This window comes from Bison bison, unplaced genomic scaffold (assembly GCF_000754665.1).
Source record: "Bison bison bison isolate TAMUID 2011002044 unplaced genomic scaffold, Bison_UMD1.0 scf7180017864506, whole genome shotgun sequence".
Lineage (NCBI taxonomy): Eukaryota > Metazoa > Chordata > Mammalia > Artiodactyla > Bovidae > Bison > Bison bison.
In genome coordinates this window covers 1,670,636-1,678,999 of record NW_011495063.1, presented here as the reverse complement: position 1 = coordinate 1,678,999, position 8,364 = coordinate 1,670,636, and the positions used below count along the sequence as shown (strand labels likewise).

Genomic DNA, 8,364 nt, shown 5'->3' with positions numbered 1-8,364 from the left:
TTTCTAAGGCCCACTAGATGCTTTCTAAGCCACCCACTAAGGATGTCTGGCTCTAGGTCAGTGATCACACCATCGTGATTATCTGGGTCGTGAAGATCTTTTTTGTACAGTTCTTCTGTGTATTCTTGCCATCTCTTCTTAATATCTTCTGCTTCTCTTATGTCCATACCATTTCTGTCCTTTATCGAGCCCATCTTTGCATGAAATGTTCCCTTGGTATCTCTGATTTTCTTGAAGAGATCTCTAGTCTTTCCCATTCTGTTGTTTTCCTCTATTTCTTTGGATTGATCGCTGAAGAAGGCTTTCTTATCTCTTCTTGCTATTCTTTGGAATACCAGACCACCTGATCTGCCTCTTGAGAAATTTGTATGCAGGTCAGGAAGCAACAGTTAGAACTGGACATGGAACAACAGACTGGTTCCAAATAGGAAAAGGAGTACGTCAAGGCTGTACATTGTCACCCTGTTTATTTAACTTATATGCAGAGTACATCATGAGAAACGCTGGACTGGAAGAAACACAAGCTGGAATCAAGATTGCCGGGAGAAATATCAATAACCTCAGATATGCAGATGACATCACCCTTAGGGCAGAAAGTGAAGAGGAACTAAAAAGCCTCTTGATGAAAGTGAAAGTGGAGAGTGAAAAAGTTGGCTTAAAGCTCAACATTCAGAAAACGAAGATCATGGCATCCGGCCCCATCACTTCATGGGAAAGATTGGGAAACAGTGGAAACAGTGTCAGATTTTATTTTTCTGGGCTCCAAAATCACTGCAGATGGTGATTGCAGCCATGAAATTAAAAGACGCTTACTCCTTGGAAGGAAAGTTATGACCTACCTGGATAGCATATTCAAAAGCAGAGACATTACTTTGCCAACAGAGGTTCGTCTAGTCAAGGCTATGGTTTTTCCTGTGGTCATGTATGGATGTGAGAGTTGGACTGTGAAGAAGGCTGAGCGCCGAAGAATTGATGCCTTTGAACTGTGGTGTTGGAGAAGACTCTTGAGAGTCCCTTGGACTGCAAGGAGATCCAACCAGTCCATTCTGAAGGAGATCAGCCCTGGGATTTCTTTGAAATGATGCTCAAGCTGAAACTCCAGTACTTTGGCCACCTCATGCAAAGAGTTGACTCATTGGAAAAGACTCTGATGCTGGGAGGGATTGGGGGCAGGAGGAGAAGGGGATGACAGAGGGTGAGATGGCTGGATGGCATCACTGATTTGATGGACGTGAGTCTGAGTGAACTCTGGGAGTTGGTGATGGACAGGGAGGCCTGGCATGCTGCGATTCATGGGGTCGCAAAGAGTCAGACACAACTGAGCGACTGATCTGATCTGATCTGATTTCTTTTTCATTGGTATGGTTTTATTGTTTACTACCTCTTGTACAATGTTAAGGAACTTTTGTCCATAGTTCTCAGTTCCCATCTGTAAAATGGCACTAATGAGGGTTCTGTTCTGCCTTTGAGGTTGGCTGTAAGGGTTGAATGAATCCATATACTGTAAAATGCCTAGAACAGTGCCTTGCACAAAATAAACACACATTGCATATTATCTGTCATTGTTGTGATTTTAATTATCAGGAGCCATAAAATAGAAGATATGGGAGAAGAAACTGGAGATGGACCTCCATTTGCCCCTCTTTAACATGACCTATTGGTCCTAGTTCTATTGACAACAATCTCTCTCCCACATGGAGTCCTCCAGATATTTGAAGAGGGGCTGGTGTTGCTCCACAGCGTAGACTTAGGGCTAACTGACAGATATTAGAGGAAGCGAATCTGCAGTTCAATATATAAGGACTTCTCTAGTCCGCAATGGCACCTCACTCCAGTACTCTTGCCTGGAAAATTCCATGGATGGAGGAGCCTGGTAGGCTGCAGTCCATGGGGTCGCTAAGAGTTGGACACGACTGAGTGACTTCACTTTCAGTTTTCACTTTCATGCATTGGAGAAGGACATGGCAACCCACTTCAGTGTTCTTGCCTGGAGAATCCCAGGGACGGGGGAGCCTGGTGGGCTGCCATCTATGGGGTCGCACAGAGTTGGACACGACTGAAGCGACTTAGCAGCCGCAGCAGCAGAGGAAGCCAATCTGCAGTTCAATATATAAGGACTCCTCTAGTCCGAAGAACCATCCAACAGGGAGTTAGGCTTCTTTGGAAAATGAGCTTCCGACTCAGGAAAGAGGATCCTTTGTTGGGTAAGAAGATGCCCCTGAGTATGGTCTCCCAGACCTGGCTCTCCTCACCCATAAAACACTAATAAGAAAACGCTGGGAGACTGGGAGAGGTGACAAACACGCGTATCGATAAAATATTAAAAGTGTCTTCTTTTATCATTGTTTTATAAAGTAAATCAACCCTTCAAAGTAAGGTGAGCACAAAGGGCCACTCACTGAACTCTCTGAAATGAATGGGGCATCATAAACAGCAGCAGCCCTGCCCCACCACTGTCACGCCTGTCTCCTCTTTCTGTCTCTGTCTCTTTCGGTCTCTATGTGTCCATGTCTCTCTCTCACACCCAACACACATGCACACATATGTGCACACACAACCTCTCCACATTGTCCTTGATTGCCACTCCTCACTCTGCACCAGCGGAAAAGCCTTCTTGTCTGGCACTGACCCAGGGGCGCTGCTGGGGAGCCAAGTACATGTCATTTTAGGGCTTCCAAGGCCAGCAGCCTCTCTTCCTGGAATGCCACATCAAAGGCCTTGTGACAAGCAGCCCTGCCACCATACAACCAGAATCTAAGCTCAGGCCTGCCTTACTCACCAATGAAGATAGATGTGAATCATAAATGGGATTTATAAATATGTGGACATTCATGAAATGGTAAATGAGGACGGAGCTGAAGAACATTCATCATTAAGAGGTTGAGGGGGACAGAAGAAAGCTTCCCACAGGAGGGGACACCCTAGAACTTGACTCTGCATGCCCCAGGAGAGCTGAGCCAGCTCCCACGAAGCATCCTGGGTAAGAGAGAAGGCTGGAGGGAGATGGGCTTGGAACTTAGCAAGATGGGTCTAACACAGAGGGCACTAGACCAAGGGCATCATGGGTTCACACCCTGACTCCATCATTAACTTACTGTGTGGTCTTGAACATGGAACTTTAACCACTGGCTGCGTCCGTTTTCCCATCTGCAAAATGATAGTGCTTGACTAGATGATTCTGGAAGCATGTGACTTCTACACATCTCTGATGTTGCCCAGACTCACCCCTTCCCCCACCGCCCCATGGAAGCCCTGAAGTAGCTCAGTCTATGACTGTGGTTAAGAATACAGACGTAGGAGGCAGCAGTTCTGGGTTTAGCATGGGTCCATCGCCTCCCTAACCTTAATCTCTACAAACATCAATGTTTGCATCTGTAAAAGGGGAATAAGAGCAGCGCCTTTAAATGAGGTGATGCCCCAAGAGAGTTTTGTGCAATGCCTGGAACATACTCATAACAACGAATGGGGCTGCTGTTGCTGCTCTTCAGCATGAGGAGGTGAGGGCTGGCATCAGCTCGATGGGGAAAGGGAGGCAAATCAAGAAGCCTGAGGGCCTCTGCCTTCATCCCACCACCCATGACAAGCCGCTCTGCTCTTCCCCCGACCAGGCCTTTAGGAGGAGGACAAATTGTGACATGACAATCTGTTCTCAGGCACCTGGAGTCTCTCTGGATGGTCCCCATCTCTGATAAACCTCTGTAGGCACATAAGTAAAACTCCCCAAAGAGAAACAAAACTTAAAAAAGATGCTCCCAGGGCTTCCCTGGTCGCTCAGTGGTAAGGAGTCCTCCTGCTAATACAGGAGACTTGGGCTCGATCCCTGGTCTGGGAAAATCCCACATGCTATGGAGCAACTAAGCCCGTGCACCACAACTACAGAGCCTGTGCTCTAGAGCCCGGGAGCCCCAACCACCAAGCGTGTGCTCTAGAGCCCGGGAGCCCCAGGTGCTGAGTCTGTGCTCTAGAGCCCGGGAGCCCCAACTGCTGATGCCCTCACTCTACAGCCCACGTTCTGCAACAAGAGAAGCCACCACAATGAGAATCCCACATACCAGAACTAAAGAGTAGCCCCTGATTGGCACAACTAGAGAAAACCCACACAGCAATGAAGACCCAGCGCAGCCAAAAATAAATAAATAAGACCCTCTGAGACAGAGTCACCTGCAGGGTCACAGTGGGTCCTGCGTCTCCCGCCTCGTCACCCCGAGAACCCTCTCTACTCCACCTCCACGCCCCTCACGCCCCCCATGAAAGCTCGCTGTGGTTTATGTTAATGTTAGAGTGAGGCGGTCAGTCAGTCACAGCATCGCAGGCCCTGAGCACCAGCCTCTCGATAACACAACGACCGAGGAAACGAACACCGAGAGACCCGGCTGGCACTAAGCGCTTGGCTCTGGGAAACGTATCCGTCCAGCCCTGAGGGTGCTGCACAGGTCTCCTCAGAGCCGGGTGAGAACAGGCTCATTTCCCGCCGTCCTCAGCGCCCTGGGCTGCAGGCAGGTCTGGGCGCCCAGCTGCAGAGAGGACCGGGGAAATTGCCTCAGTCATGCCCTCCGGCCTCAGCCTGAGACTCTAAGCCAGGTCCTACACCTGTAAAGAGGGCACCCTCGGGGATGAGAAAACACCGAGACACAAGACGTACTTATTCTCCATCAGGAACATCTCTGCTCTTCTTCCTGGCCCATCGTCACCTGCCTTAGGCTTCCTTCTCTCTGCTGGGCCCCTAATCCATCTCTGGGCCTCCAGCCTCATCCCCTTCCGGCCCGTCCACCACTTCCCCCAAGCCCGGGATCTCCCTGAAACACAAATTCCGTCATGTCCGTTCCTCCTCCAAACCCTCCAAGGACAGCTCAGCGTCTGGCAGAGGTCACCCCCCAGCAGATGTTTTCATAAACACTGACAACATCTAAAAAGCTGAAAGTTTCACATTTGAAAATCCAGATCCTAGGTTTTTCTCCCGAATTCGGGATGAACGCCAAACTTGCATCTTCACGTGGCAGTCGCTGGATGACAACAAGTGTCAGAGGCCCCCTTTTCAGGCCTGGGTCCCCCTGTTTGTCTCACAGAGAGAAGGCAGGTGTCGCTTGCAAGAAGCCCACAGGGCCGGGCACCTGGAGGCTGACTCATGCTGCCGGCTGAGGGCCCAAGGTGGCAGTGTGGAGGTGACTCATTGCGTTCGCAGCCGCGTTGTTCCCAGCCAGGCCCACAAGCGTTCCTCCTTCTCTCTCCCCTGGCTCGCTGCTTCACCTCTGGCCAGGAGACAGCCAGAGAAGGTCCTAGGGCAGTTTCTAGGAATGCCAGGACTACAGGGCCCCACCCCTGAGTCCAGCCTCTCCCCACCCCCAACTCAGTGGAAGCTGCACCCCCTCCCTTTATTTCCATCCCACTGTTCCTATCAAAGCCCTAACAGCACATATTTTGTTAATTGTACAAACCTAATGGGGGAATGCATTGGCAAAAAAGGGTAATGGCCATCAGACCAGCAATAAAACAAAATTAATGGCCCATAGGAAGAAATCATGTCCACTTAATCCCGGCTCTGAAACTCTAATAGAATAATGGAATACCAGCGGAGGGGTTTTTCTCTCCATGCAGATTGCTTACACCATGTTAATCACTTGCAAAGCAGGCCACATACCACTCCGGCTCACATGACCCTCCAGGGAAAGTAGCAGACCAGAAACATTTAGTGCCAGGCTCATTACTGACATGCCCCACCAGCAGCGACACCTTCCCCCCTTCCTCACCGCCCCAGGTGACTCTGGGACAGCAAGTGGGGGTGTCGTTGACAGCCATCGGGTGTGGTGGGCCGGAAAGCGAGACACACACCTAACAATAGCAGACCTTTACTGAGTGCTTACTATGTGCCAGACACTGGGCTGGTTGAGCACTTTCCAGGTATTGTATTATATCTTCATCTACTGTAGCTACAGACGCCAGCAAGATAGCCACTAGCTACCTCTGGCTTTTTATTTATTTTTTAAGTTTGTTGTTTTTTTTTTTTTTTAAATTAAAAAAATTATTTTTGGCTATGCTGGATCTTCAGCACTATGTACGAGCTTTCTCTAGTTGTGGTGAGCAGCGGCTACTCTCTAGTTATGGTGCTCGGGCTTCTCGTTGCGGTGGCTTCTCTTGTTGCAGAATCTTCCCTGTAGCTCAGACAGTAAAGAATCTGCCTGCAATGCAGGAGACCTGGGTTCAATCCCTGGGTCAGGAAGATCCTCTGGAGAAGGAAATGGCAACACACTCCAGTACTCTTGCCTGAAGAATCCCATGGACAGAGGAGCGTGGTGGGCCACAGTCCATGGGGTCACAAAGAGTGGGCCACGACTGAGTGATTAACACTACTGCTACTACTCTTGTCGCAGAGCATGGGCTCTAGGGCACATGGACTCGTTAGTTTCAGTTCCCAGGATCTAGAGCACAGGCTCAGTAGTTATGGCATATGGGCTTATTTGCTCTGCCGAATGTGGGATCTTCCCGGATCAGGGATAAAACCAGTGTCTCCTGCACTGGCAGATAGATTCTTTAGCACTGAGCCACCAGGGAAAGTCCTATTTCAATTTTTTTAAAGGTAAGATTCTTTTTTGTTTGGCTGTACCACGAGGCACGTGGGATCTTAGTTCCCCAACCATGGATGAACCCGTGCCTCCTGTATCGGGACCATGGAGTCTCAACCACAGGACCATCTGCCAAGGGAGTCCCTACATCTGGCTTTCAAAATACAAATCCTAATTCATGAAAATTAAATAAAATCTAGTCTTCAGCCTCACTGGCCACATTTCAAGTGCTTGACAGCCATGTGTGGCTGTACTGGAAGGCCCAGAAAGACCATGCTCCCATCATCACAGGCAGGCAGTGCTGCTCTAGTATATGAAAGTCAGTTGTCTTGCTCATTGAACTGATTCTGAAATCAAGGCACAGAGTGGTGAGGCAAGCAGCCCAAGGTCATGGCTGAGCTGGGTTCGAGCCCAGGTCTCATTCAGCCTGGCTTCAGAATCCCTACCTTCCACACAATTTCTTGATAGAACGAGTGGTCGAGGTGGCTAGGAGACCCTTTACTGGTTAGCTGTAGAAAGACTCTTCTGTCTGCCGCAGGCCCCTGGATCCCTAGAGAGCAGACAGACCACAAGACTCCACTTGGGGGCCGGCACTATGGGGTCTCAAACCCTGGAAGGTCATCTGGAGAAGGAGGGCTTCATACTTCATCCAACCCAACCTCCTTCAATTTATGGATGAAGAAACCGATACACAGAAAAGTTAAGTGGCTTGTCCAAAGTCAGACAGCTGATTAGTGACAGAGTTAGGACTACAGTTCAGATTTCCTGACGACCATGCCTCACTGGCCAAGGAATAGGACAGAACCAGGCTCTGAGAGAAGGTGAGAGAAGGAGGCGGTGTCCCTGCAGCCTTCCTGGGGAGTCCTGGCCAGGTCAGAAGATGCTGGGAGGCACCTGAGGGGACTGGGCTCCGTGGAGAAGCAGCAGAGGAAGAAAGAGGGGCAGCCACGGGCCTAGAAACTTCAGCGATTCAAAGCATGACACTGCATGGCTACTAACTTTGGAAAAAATAGTATGTCAAGATCTATTGCAATTAAAAGCACACAGACACTTCTCCTCAGCAGCCCCAGTCTGAGAATGTATCCTATAGAAAGGAAAGCACCAGAGATTTCCCTGGAGGTCTAGTGGTTAAGACTCCAAGCTTCCAGTGCACGGAGTGTGGGCTTGATATCTGGTTGGGGAACTAAGATCCCACGTGCCAAATGGCACAGCCAAGAAATGAAAATAAATAAATACAATTTTTTTTTTAAAAAAGGAAAGTACCCATGCATGAGGATAATGCAGCAGCAATTTGTAGTGGGAAGAAGTGAAAAAGAAGCTAGATATCCACCAGGTGGGGAATGTTCGAATAACCTGCAATACAGCTATACTGTCATTAAATGCTGCTACTCAAAAGGCCAGGGCTTCCCTGGTAGCTCAGCTGGTAAAGAATCCGCCTGCAGTGAGGGAGGCCTGGGTTTGATCCCTGGGTTGGGAAGATCCCTGAAGGAAGGCATGGTAACCCACTCCAGTATTCATGCCTGGAGAATTCCATGGACAGAGGAGCCTGGTGGACTTCAGTCCATGGAGTTGCAGAGAGTTGAATATGGCTGAGCACAGCACAGTGCATCCAAAGGAGCAAGTTAGATCTACATCTTTTGCCACAAGAGACGCCATAATGTTCCAAGTAAGAAAACCGAGTAGCAGAATGATGCGTGCGGTGTGATTCCATTTTTGGAAAAATAGAGAAAAACTCCAGATTGAGTGCATCCATGTGCATGAGTCTGTGTGAGCACAGAGATGGAAGGCGCAGCCCGCGCGTTCA

The 8,364-nt window shown here is 49.3% G+C and overlaps 1 protein-coding gene across 3 annotated transcripts in view; it reads right to left on the bottom strand.

Annotated features, from left to right (window-relative positions):
* PKNOX2 (PBX/knotted 1 homeobox 2) overlaps nucleotides 1-8,364 on the bottom strand; it is a 301,299-nt gene that overhangs the window by 219,388 nt on the left and 73,547 nt on the right. Inside the window, exon 1 of one of the 3 annotated variants that reach the window (XM_010829460.1) lies at nucleotides 3,096-3,438. The exons of the other annotated variants lie outside the window; for them this stretch is intronic. The gene's annotated coding sequence lies outside the window, so the exon portion shown is untranslated. Of the gene's footprint in view, nucleotides 1-3,095; nucleotides 3,439-8,364 lie in introns of those variants that run through there. 3 annotated transcript variants of the gene reach the window in all.